General features: G+C 37.5%; 3 non-coding genes across 3 annotated transcripts; 1 reads left to right on the top strand and 2 right to left on the bottom strand.

Annotated features, from left to right (window-relative positions):
• Window positions 1–4,731: 4,731 nt before the first annotated feature.
• LOC113236190 lies at window positions 4,732–4,893 on the bottom strand. Its single transcript, XR_003310925.1, has one exon. It is a non-coding gene; the product is annotated as a U1 spliceosomal RNA (small nuclear RNA).
• Window positions 4,894–6,484: 1,591 nt separating this feature from the next.
• On the top strand, window positions 6,485–6,648 carry LOC113236186. Its single transcript, XR_003310921.1, has one exon. It is a non-coding gene; the product is annotated as a U1 spliceosomal RNA (small nuclear RNA).
• A 2,420-nt stretch (window positions 6,649–9,068) lies between these two features.
• On the bottom strand, window positions 9,069–9,230 carry LOC113236192. The gene has a single exon (XR_003310927.1). It is a non-coding gene; the product is annotated as a U1 spliceosomal RNA (small nuclear RNA).
• Window positions 9,231–10,531: the final 1,301 nt, after the last annotated feature.

The raw sequence follows: 10,531 nt of genomic DNA, 5'->3' as shown, positions 1-10,531 counted from the left end.
ATCATATTTATTTTAAACTCTCGCCTCTCCCAAGGCCTAAAAAATTATTATTATTATTATTATTATTATTACAAGGGTAAGGGTGCTGGTAAAATCACAGGCACATGAGACTTGTCAACTTATGTCTCAGGACGACTGACGTATTGGCAGTGCCTCCAGAAATGGAGAAAAGTTAGATCTTGTTAATAAAGCTGTCTCTTTGAGAGTGACCTTAGACAGTAAACTTCAATGGTTTCCACATATATCTTCCTTGGCCAGCAGATTAAGCTCTGCTGCATGCGTAGTCCATAGAATATGTGAACTTACCGATGTTGCTACTGCTAGACTAGTTTACTTTACTTACTTCCATAATATAATGTTCAACGGGATTCTCGTGTGGGGTAAAGAGGCAGATATACAAACCATATTTGTTTTGCAAAAACTAGCGATTCGTTCTGTGTACCGTTTAGTTTCTCGGATTTCTCTCAGAGAAAAGTTTAGGGAGACTGGTATCAGGACTCTGGCATCACAGTACATTTACTCAAATATTTTGTATGCCCGTAAAAATATACATAACTTCATTAAAAAAGAAGATATCCATAACATTAACCTTAGAGCTAAGTCCAAACTCATGGTACCACGATTTCGTTTAACCAAGGTAAACAACTCTTTTATGGGGAACTGTATACGTTTTTACAATAAGATTCCGGAGCATATATTAAGTTACCATTTCCTAAGTTTAAAACTTTCATTAAATAAAAGTATTTTAATTGAAAAGTCATATTACAAAATTGTAGACTACGTGTTACATATAGATAATTGGAAAGAGAACGTGGTTCTAGATTCCACACAAATATGATTGAAAATGTATTATATATAGCATTTAAGTTTATTTAAAAATAGAGTTTCTTGCTTGTTCCTCTCAGGGAGGTCAGCGTAGTGGACGAGCAGTAGCTTAAAAAATGACGTTTTCAAGTGTAAAAATTTTACCTATGGAATAAATTATTATTTGACTTTGACAAGATCTTTGCTATTTAAAGCTCTGAATGGCACTGCAACTGCTATGGACAGGCGTGTCGCTTACGACTTGCTTACGACTTGTTCGTCCCGTTGATATCATAAAACAACAAAAACATCACCACCGTAGCAATAGGTACAAAGAAGTCAGAATAAGGGCAGTAGGACTAGCAGGATCACACGCGACTTGAGCGAGAACTACATAAAGCGTGGGACACTGCTATAGATAATAGCAATATACCGCTCTATCAATCCTACTTATATTTACCATACATTTTTTCTAACTTACAACTTAATAATCCAATACATATACAGCGAGCAATACATGCTGCGTTCGATGACTAGCATTGCTGATGTGGGGAGCAACAGACAGGCCCAATGAAAAGAAAATGAAAACGAGAAATGAATGAACGTCGTCACTTCTTGGGTGTCCGAGGTTGGAAGGCGACGGCGAGGACTGCCGAGAAGGCGTTGGCGGGACGACCTTTGCCCAGCAGTGAGACATAATAGGTTAATAAAAAAAACCGTAAACAAATGAATTTTATACCATACACTAAACGTTTTTTGTAACAATAGTTCCAAAGTTTACCGCTAGATGGCATTGGCAAACGCTATTTCTGAATCGCGTTGTTAAGATTTTCCGTCGAGTGATGGATAATACAATTTTGTTTATGTTGAGAAATTGGAGTATACAAAGAGCTAAGAAAAGCAAACTAGGAGGGTGTTCAACTCCTGAGCTGCAGCCCGGACCTTCTGATATACAGATATACTTCTAAGACGTGCCTAAATGCCGGAAGAGGGTTCGACATTCTGGCACATCTGGTGCAGCTACATTGACTTACGCTCGTATAGGGTGAAAAACAATCGTCTCGGAGCGGTTTCTTGAAGTCGAGTCTCTTCTTACGAACAACTGCCCGGACGGTATAAAGCAATTGTCTTCAAAATAAACATTGTTTTTCAACAACTTGTAGTCTGACTGGATCGTTGTACATCATCCCACTGTCGAGAATTCTAATTATTTACAAAACTTATTATTCCAATGTCATTGAGCGAATATAACAAATTTTTTCCTATAGCAGGGTAAGATAAAACCATAATAATGCAATTAATTAAGCAAACGACAAGTCAGAACATCTAAAATATAACTTCAAAGCACAAGAAGCCTACGAATTTCAAGAGTCATTATATATTAAAAGGAAATACGTACTTGCAAAAAAAGGATTTTTGTTTAATAAGATACAATCGAGATAAAAGACATGTGATATCGAATCCCTTCGAACGAAGACCGAAAAATGTGTTTTAAATTGATTTCAGAAAAGAAAGTAGATAAATTCGGAAACGGCAAAAAAAGTCGTTAAAAACCAGAGATCTGCGACAAGCACATAGAAAAATCCGTAAAGTCTGCTGGTTCGTTCTATTGCTCAGTTGGGAGAGCGTCTGACACGGTGTGCTTGTAACCGCAGGTTCGAATCCAGCCGGACCGAAGGAACTTTTTTTAGAGTTCGTTTCTTCTCTTTCTCTATATCTTTGTATTATAAAAACATTTTGATATTTTTAATGTCCGTACACGAACCATAATTTCATTGATAACGAGGCTTACTCAAGTTACAAAATACTTCTTTACCGCAACATTTTTGTGCGTAAACTATATATTTAATGCTGACACGGCCCAACAATTGTACGTTTACGGTATACTCTATAATTTACAAACAAGAAAACCCTAGGACTACGCAACGTACAGTCTAATAAAACCCTACCCTGTGAGATAAAGGGTCATTTATTAAGAGACTGGAAATTGTTACGCATCCGTTGGTTTATAACAAGAAGTTTATTTTATAGAATGAAGGTAATTTTTACTGCCTCCGGGCCGAAGTTACCATGCTGGTCTACCACGCAGAGGTCCCGGGTTCGATTCCCGGGCCGAGAATATTAGGATAGGATATATTAGGATTTCTTTTAATTAAAACATGTAAGAAAGCTAAAGTACCACAATTCTCTTGTTCCATAGTAAATTGCATCTTAGTACTAAAAGAATTAAGATGGTCCAAGAAAGAAGGTATGATATCTTTAGGCAACGTCGGTTTGTTTGAAAAAACAAATATACGCGATTATATACAGAAGCTGCGCGCTGTTATATACAGAAGACCAAACCGATGAGCGATACTCTAAGACACTTCTGACTAGGGCTCCATACGAGATGACCCACGATTTTACATTCTTTACGACAAACTGTATGACAACGGTATACAGGGTCCGTTATTACAATGGTTTAAAAACTATCATGACAACAGATACACCGCAGTCAGCATAGACTGAGGAATTAGTGACTGGATATTGACGGAGCAAGAGACGACACAGGGTTCAAATATAATATTGCCCCCAGAGAATACATAGACTTTTTTTTATTTATTAAGCTATTGTATCCCAGACATGGTATAGTAATGCTCGTGAGTTTGAACCTCTGAGTTTCGGATTCATAAATTTGGTGAGGAAACCGGCACAAATCTGCAAAGCAAGTTAATGATAATATGTGTGAAGTTTCCAATCCATATTGGGCCCGCGTAGAATATGTAGCCCAAGCCCTCTCATTGAAAATGTAAGAGGAAGCCTTTGCTCAACAGTCGGACCTTAGAAAGAGTCGAACTGTATTTTTCTTTTTTATTGAGTGATGACCAAGGTGACTTATACATAGTAAGAATAAGCGCCCAGTTACACGAGGCGAAAGGTGTCGCGCGGCCGCCGCGCGGCGACAGCCCGGTTACCACGCCTTCCTGGGCATTCATGGCGAATCTGAATTCTATTTACTAAGCAACAACATTTAAATTCCTCTGAATAATACTGAATAATGACCGCGCCGTCCGCTTTGCCGCCGTTATCAAATTCAAGTCAGACTGTCCCGCGTGGCCGGGACGCTCATTTAAGTTAAAACGTAATAGCTAATTAAACGGAACGTATTTTGCTATAACAGTTAGACGCTCGCGGTCGCTGTGCGGCGGCAACGCGGACTCTGCTCGGCGACCGCACGACGTGACGGCTATTATTGTGTGACATGCGTGACGAAAGTTTATAGTTGCCACCATTTCACCAGTCGTAAAATGCTGTTCCGGGGGGTCTACTCTCGATCTCCGTCCGAAACAATTACTGAAAAATAAGCAATACTTGACCAAATGAAAAGACGCGTGATGCGAATGAAGCTTCATACTGGATACTTGTCTTTTAATTTTGTCGATTATTACTTATTTGACAGTAATTGTTTCGGACGGATGTCGGACGGAAATCGAGAGTAGGCCCCCTGAACACATCACAGAGAGTTTATAATATGTGTGTAGATAAAGTAGTGTACGTAAGTTTACATAATTAGGCATTAAAACACTCGAGTGAACCCACACTCGTATTTTAATTCTCTCTTCCAATACCGTTTTCAGTTCTTCATTATAGACTTGCGTCTTCGGCCGTCCACGAGGTTTGTTCTTCAATTCAAAATTACCAGAACGGAAACGTTGGAACCGAAAACGTTCGGTTCCAACGTTTCGACGACAGTTGATGGTCCGTACACGTCATTGACGAATCATGTCATGAAAGAGTATCTGATCGAGTTCATTACCCAGTCAAGAATAGAAAAATTGAGAGTTTCTGTAACAAACTTATTTCTAAATTAGGAATATTTAATTCAGTAAACTCTTGTTTCATATACTCTATCTTAACTAAGCAACTATAATTAAGACATATTTATGGAGGGGACAGCGCGTACGCAGTCCCCACTACCAAAAATTACGCACCCGAGTTATCCACATTAGGGATAATCGCAGGGGTCAGCTCAACCGCAGTGCAATGGAAGAGCCTCGCCCTGGGGGAACCGCCTACTTGATCACGGTATCCCCTGTGCCAGGTAAGTATGAGTTCACGAAATGTATGGGCGAACGTCATTCGCCGAGGGAAAATCTTAACACCGCGATTCAGAAATTGAATCAAATTGGTCAATGCCATCTAGCGGCATTTTGTGGAACTAATGAAGAACCCTACAAGTGTCGCTCAGTCGTGTAGAGCTGTACCATAAACTTTGCATTGTAGAGGCAAAGTAATAAATTACCGACCGTAAGCATAGTAGTTTTAGTAAACAATGAATATTTATTTTTTATAGGTGCGTATTGTAAGCGTACCTTCGTTAAGTATATTCATTGAAGAGTCAAAACAATAGCCACTTTTGTATTTGAATGTTAGGTTAGTATAAAAAAACTAGTTTTTTTTTACTAACCTAACCACGAAAACAAAAAAACGAGGTACCGAAAACCCATATTCGAATACATACCTATAATAACCTAATACACGTTATTTCTGTACTCCGATATATGTTTGTTTTATATTTTTCATTCTTTTGAGTATGAGGCTCTCAGTTTGCCGTTTGTTATACGGACTAGTAGATAATCTGACAAAAGCGCTTATCAAATTCTTTTTTTGATTACTCAAACTCAAATTATTATCTTCATTTCAGTAAACACTTGAATCGTCACCTTGATTAAATTCTGCTGTTCATACGTAAGGCTGACTGTGCCGAAATAAATGAGCAAGAAACTCAAGATGTTGCTCTTTGTAATGTAAACATATATTTGTCATTTACAATATTTATTTCGAATATATCACTACAATATTGTTCAATTCTTCACATTTACACTTTTGTAAGTCGTTTCCTTTTTGAAATTTGTTATCTAATCCAATTAAAAAATACTTAGGTGCCCGATGGCGGGGACAGCTGAGATGGCTTTGGCGGGAATCTTGATGGGTTTGAAAAGGAGTGGTGGACAATCGTTAACGACAGCAGTGGAGTATTTTGAGGAGATCTTTGCCCAGCAGTGGGATACAATGATAACAATAATAGTTAAGTATGTACAGTGCATTGTGGAACTGTTTTTTGATTGTACTTTGTAATGTTATTAAGTTGGTTTGTTTCTTAAATTTATTTTCTTTGTCAGCATTGTACACACTTTATTTAAAATTCAAGAGCGATAATGCTTCATTTAATAGTAGTTTATGTGACTGTTACGTAATGAAAGGCATTAAAATACGAGTGTGAGTTCACTCGACAGTTTTAATGCCTAATTATGTACACTTACATACACTGCTTCATTTACACACATATTATAAACTCTCTGTGATGTGTTCAGGGGGCCTACTCTCGATCTCCGTCCGACATCCGACCGAAACAATTACTTTACTCTTCAATGAATATACTTATCGAAGGTACGCTTACAATACGCACCAATATTCATTGTTTGCTAAAACTATTATACTTACGGTCGGTAATATTACTTTGCCTCTACAATGCAAAGTTTATGGTACAACTCTATACGACTGAGCGATACTTGTAGGGTTCTTCATTAGTTCCACAAAATGCCGCTAGATGTCATTGACCAATTTGATTCAATTTCTGAATCGCGGTGTTAAGATTTTCCCTCGGCGAATGACGTTCGCCCATACATTTGGTAAAAACATACTTACCTGGCACAGGGGACACCGTGATCAAGTAGGCGGTTCCCCCAGGGCGAGGCTTTTCCATTGCACTGCGGTTGAGCTGACCCCTGCGATTATCCCTAATGTGGATAACTCGGGTGCGTAATTTTTGGTAGTGGGGGACTGCGTACGCGCTGTCCCCTCCATAAATATGACGTAATTATAGTTGCTTACTTAAGATAGAGTATATAAAACAAGAGTTTACTGAATTAAATATTCCTAATTTAGAAATAAGTTTGTTACAGACACTCAATTTTTCTATTCTTGACTGGACAATGAACTCGATCAGTTACTCTTTCATGACATGATTCGTCAATGACGTGTACGGACCATCAACCGTCGTCGAAACGTTGGAACCGAACGTTTTCGGTTCCAACGTTTCCGTTCTGGTAATTTTGAATTGAAGGACAAACCTCGTGGACGGGCGAAGACGCAAGTTTATAATGAAGAACTGAAAACGGTATTGGAAGCGGCTCCATCTCGAACCACGGCAGAGTTAGCGGCAATCTTCGGTGTAAGTGATAAAACAACCTTAGCTCATTTGCGTCAAATAGGAAAAGTGAAAAAACTTGGAATGTGTACACCATAAACTGAGTGAAGCAAAACAACAAACGCTCGTCGAGTGCTGCATTGCGTTACTTAACCGTCACAATAATGAGGGAATTCTGAATCATACTGTCACTTGTGATGAAAAATGGCTCCTACTCCTGGAAAACCGGTCAGCAGGTGTGCCAAACGAAAGTTGACACAAAAGAAGAAACTGGTGAGTGTTTGGTGGACCAGCGCTGGTTTTATCCATTACAGCTTTTTGAGATCTAGCCAGACAATAACCGCAGATGTGTATTGCCAACCATTGCAAACAATGATAGAAAAGCTCGCCATTCAACAACCGAGACTGGTCAATTGTTCTTAGCTACTACTCCGGCAGGATGACGCTCGACCACACGCTGCACGACAAACGGTTTCAAAACTATAGGAGCTGGGACTGGAAATTCTTCGTCACCTACCGTATGCTCCACATCTTGCTTCAACTGATTACCACTTTTTTCGGAATTTAGACATCTTCTTACGAGGAAAATAATTCAATTCCGAAGAGGCAGTAAAACCGCCTTCAAAGAATTAATTGATTCTCGAAACCAGATTTGTTTTAGAAAGGGAAAAAGTAAACTTCACATAAAATGGCGAAAGTGTATTGATAACAATTTCATTAAAAAAATGTTTTAATTTTTCCATACAAAACGGAAATTTCATAATTAAGACATTTAGTTGGACATATTCTTAACATCTAACATTCATGCAGTGTGTAGTATCTTTTAGCTACTAAATGTTTTAGTACTTGTTGTACATTTAAAATGAGAGAGCACCCTTCGAAATTAATTTATAAAATATTAATCGTTTAGTAAAACTTCTAAAACAATTGTAAAACCTATATTTCTGTTTGTAAAAAGATTAAGCAAAAGATACTCATGTTTAATATGCTCTGTATATTACGTCTAAAACAAATAAATACTATCTCGAGGTAATTTGCAAACCGGTCAAAAGTATAAATTCAACCATCTAGTAAATCCAAACAATAGTACTATATAATAATAGTACTATTGTTTGGATTGTTATAAATAATAGTACAATAGTACTAATTGAGATTAATTTGTAAAATTAACTCAATCACTCAATTAGTGATGTAACTTGAAAAAAACCAAACATTTTTTTCTCACATTTTTGAAGAAAAAAAGCATGAAAATCTCTAGCACGCTCTAGGTCCTGTCGACCAATCCATTTTTTTTAATTGGGTTTTTTTTACAAAAGTAAAAATATTATATATATAGAAATAAATTCACTGAAACGAAATAAGACACTAACTGTGATTATTTTACTTTATAAATACTGTTAATATCAATTTCCAATTTAATAAATGATCACTTAATACTCAACAAGAACGAAAAGATCATTGCACTGCACTCGCTTCAATTATTGGAGAATCTTCCCGCCCACATAAACATCAGCGAGTGATGCCCATTTATTTTGAGCAATTTATATATAATTAAATCTAAAAAATACAATGCGCCTGTCATATTTTTACTTCCTTGCGTTTAGAAAAAAAACACACAAAAACAAAAGACACAAAACTTGAAAAAAAATGTTTTTTTTTTCAAATTTTTTCATTATTACTTTATTGTGAAATAACAAAAACATTGCTATATAGTCGGACTAAACAATGGTTCCTAAAGCGATTGAGGTTAAGTATCGTGAAGAACTCAGCGGCAAAACCATATTGTCAATTTGCCGTTAGCCTGAGAGAGCACTCAGAGAATCTTTTGTAGCCTCTTAAAAGATATCTTCTGACGAAAGAATCTATGTGTTCAATTGTCTACTTTATAAAAGACTTTTTTCTCAAGTTGAACACTAGCTGGTTGGATAAAATTGTAATATAGAGAGCTTCTTTAATTAATTTATTTACAAAATAACAAAATATTAATTCAGTAAACTTTTGTCTTATATGTATATACTCATTGACCTATATACTCTATCTTAACTAAGCAACTATAATGGTGTCAAATTTATGGAGGGGAAAGCGCGTACGCAGTCCCCACTATCAAAAATTACGCACCCGAGTTATCCACATTAGGGATAATCGCAGGGGTCAGCTCAACCGCAGTGCAATGGAAGAGCCTCGCCCTGGGGGAACCGCCTACTTGATCACGGTATCCCCTGTGCCAGGTAAGTATGAGTTCACCAAATGTATGGGCGAACGTTATTCGCCGAGGGAAAATCTTAACACCGCGATTTAGAAATCGGATCAAACTAGTCAATGCCATCTAGCGATATTTTATGGGACTAAAGATGACCTAAAAGTGACGCCCGGTCATCTAAAGTCTGAAACTGTAATATATTTGGTAGAGCCAAAGTAATACAAGTACTCGCAGCTTTGTAGATGAAATGTCTATAAATACTGTTCATTAACTTAGAATGGACATTGTTATGTTTGCACCTTACCCCCGTTTTTTGGAGCGATTTTCAGAGAATCTATACGTCTCTACAACTACCTGAAACCGCCTTGAAGATATAGACGAAGCAAACAAAATGACATTCATAGTTTAGACAGAGACGATTTTACTTCTATAAACCTTCAATTATTCATGTTCCGACCCATATCAGTTGCATGCATGTTTATTATACTTTTGTAAAAAAAAATCATGCTTATGGATGAAATTTACTTATAAATTTATTTCATAATGATATTTGACCATAGAGCCTTTAGCGAAATATAACCTTAGGAAATGAAACTATTTTTCCGGATTTAAATCGCGTATATTTGTTTTTCTGAACCGACCGACCGTTACCGACGTTTTGTTAAATCCGGAAAAATAGTTTCATTTCCTATGTGTAAAAATCGCGAAAACCTAAGCACTCGATATGAAACATAACCATAATACTTATATTGGCACGCTGCAGAGACGGACGTGTCTGCTAGCATTATATAATTTAAATTTAATAAATAATAAAACTGTAACTGTGTCGCCGCTGTATCAGCGCTTTTCGGACTTTGTGTTTTGTGATGCTACGTGTGACCTTGTGCTTCTTTCAAATTATGAAGAATGAGTAGCCCGTTTAACAGAAGTACGATGACAAGTCGTAGCCCACCTCCCGTTAGACGGCACGTGGAATTGGAACCATCCCCAGCTCAAGCTTCAGCCCTCACCCCTTCTACGCCTGCACTGACTATAGACGCGGTCTCGACTCATGAAATTCAGAGATGGATGAGTCAAATAGAACAATGCCTGAATGACATCTGCACTATTTATGGAGATGGGAAACTGAATACGGAGCAGAAGCTAAAAATTAGCAACATTAGCAGGTCAGTACTTGGAGGTGTCTCTCAATTGGCGGTGCAATATCAGTCCCTAAAACAAAAATATATTTCAGCCAATTCTTTGATCAGCACATTGAAAGAACAAGTCAATGTTGGTGCCCAATTAAAAGACTTAAAATCTTGTGTACAGTCAGGCCCCAGAGCATCAACCCAGTC

This window comes from Hyposmocoma kahamanoa, unplaced genomic scaffold (assembly GCF_003589595.1).
Source record: "Hyposmocoma kahamanoa isolate Upper Pololo Valley unplaced genomic scaffold, ASM358959v1 89, whole genome shotgun sequence".
Lineage (NCBI taxonomy): Eukaryota > Metazoa > Arthropoda > Insecta > Lepidoptera > Cosmopterigidae > Hyposmocoma > Hyposmocoma kahamanoa.
Note: the sequence above shows the minus strand (reverse complement) of the source record. Positions and strands in the feature narration are given on the sequence as shown.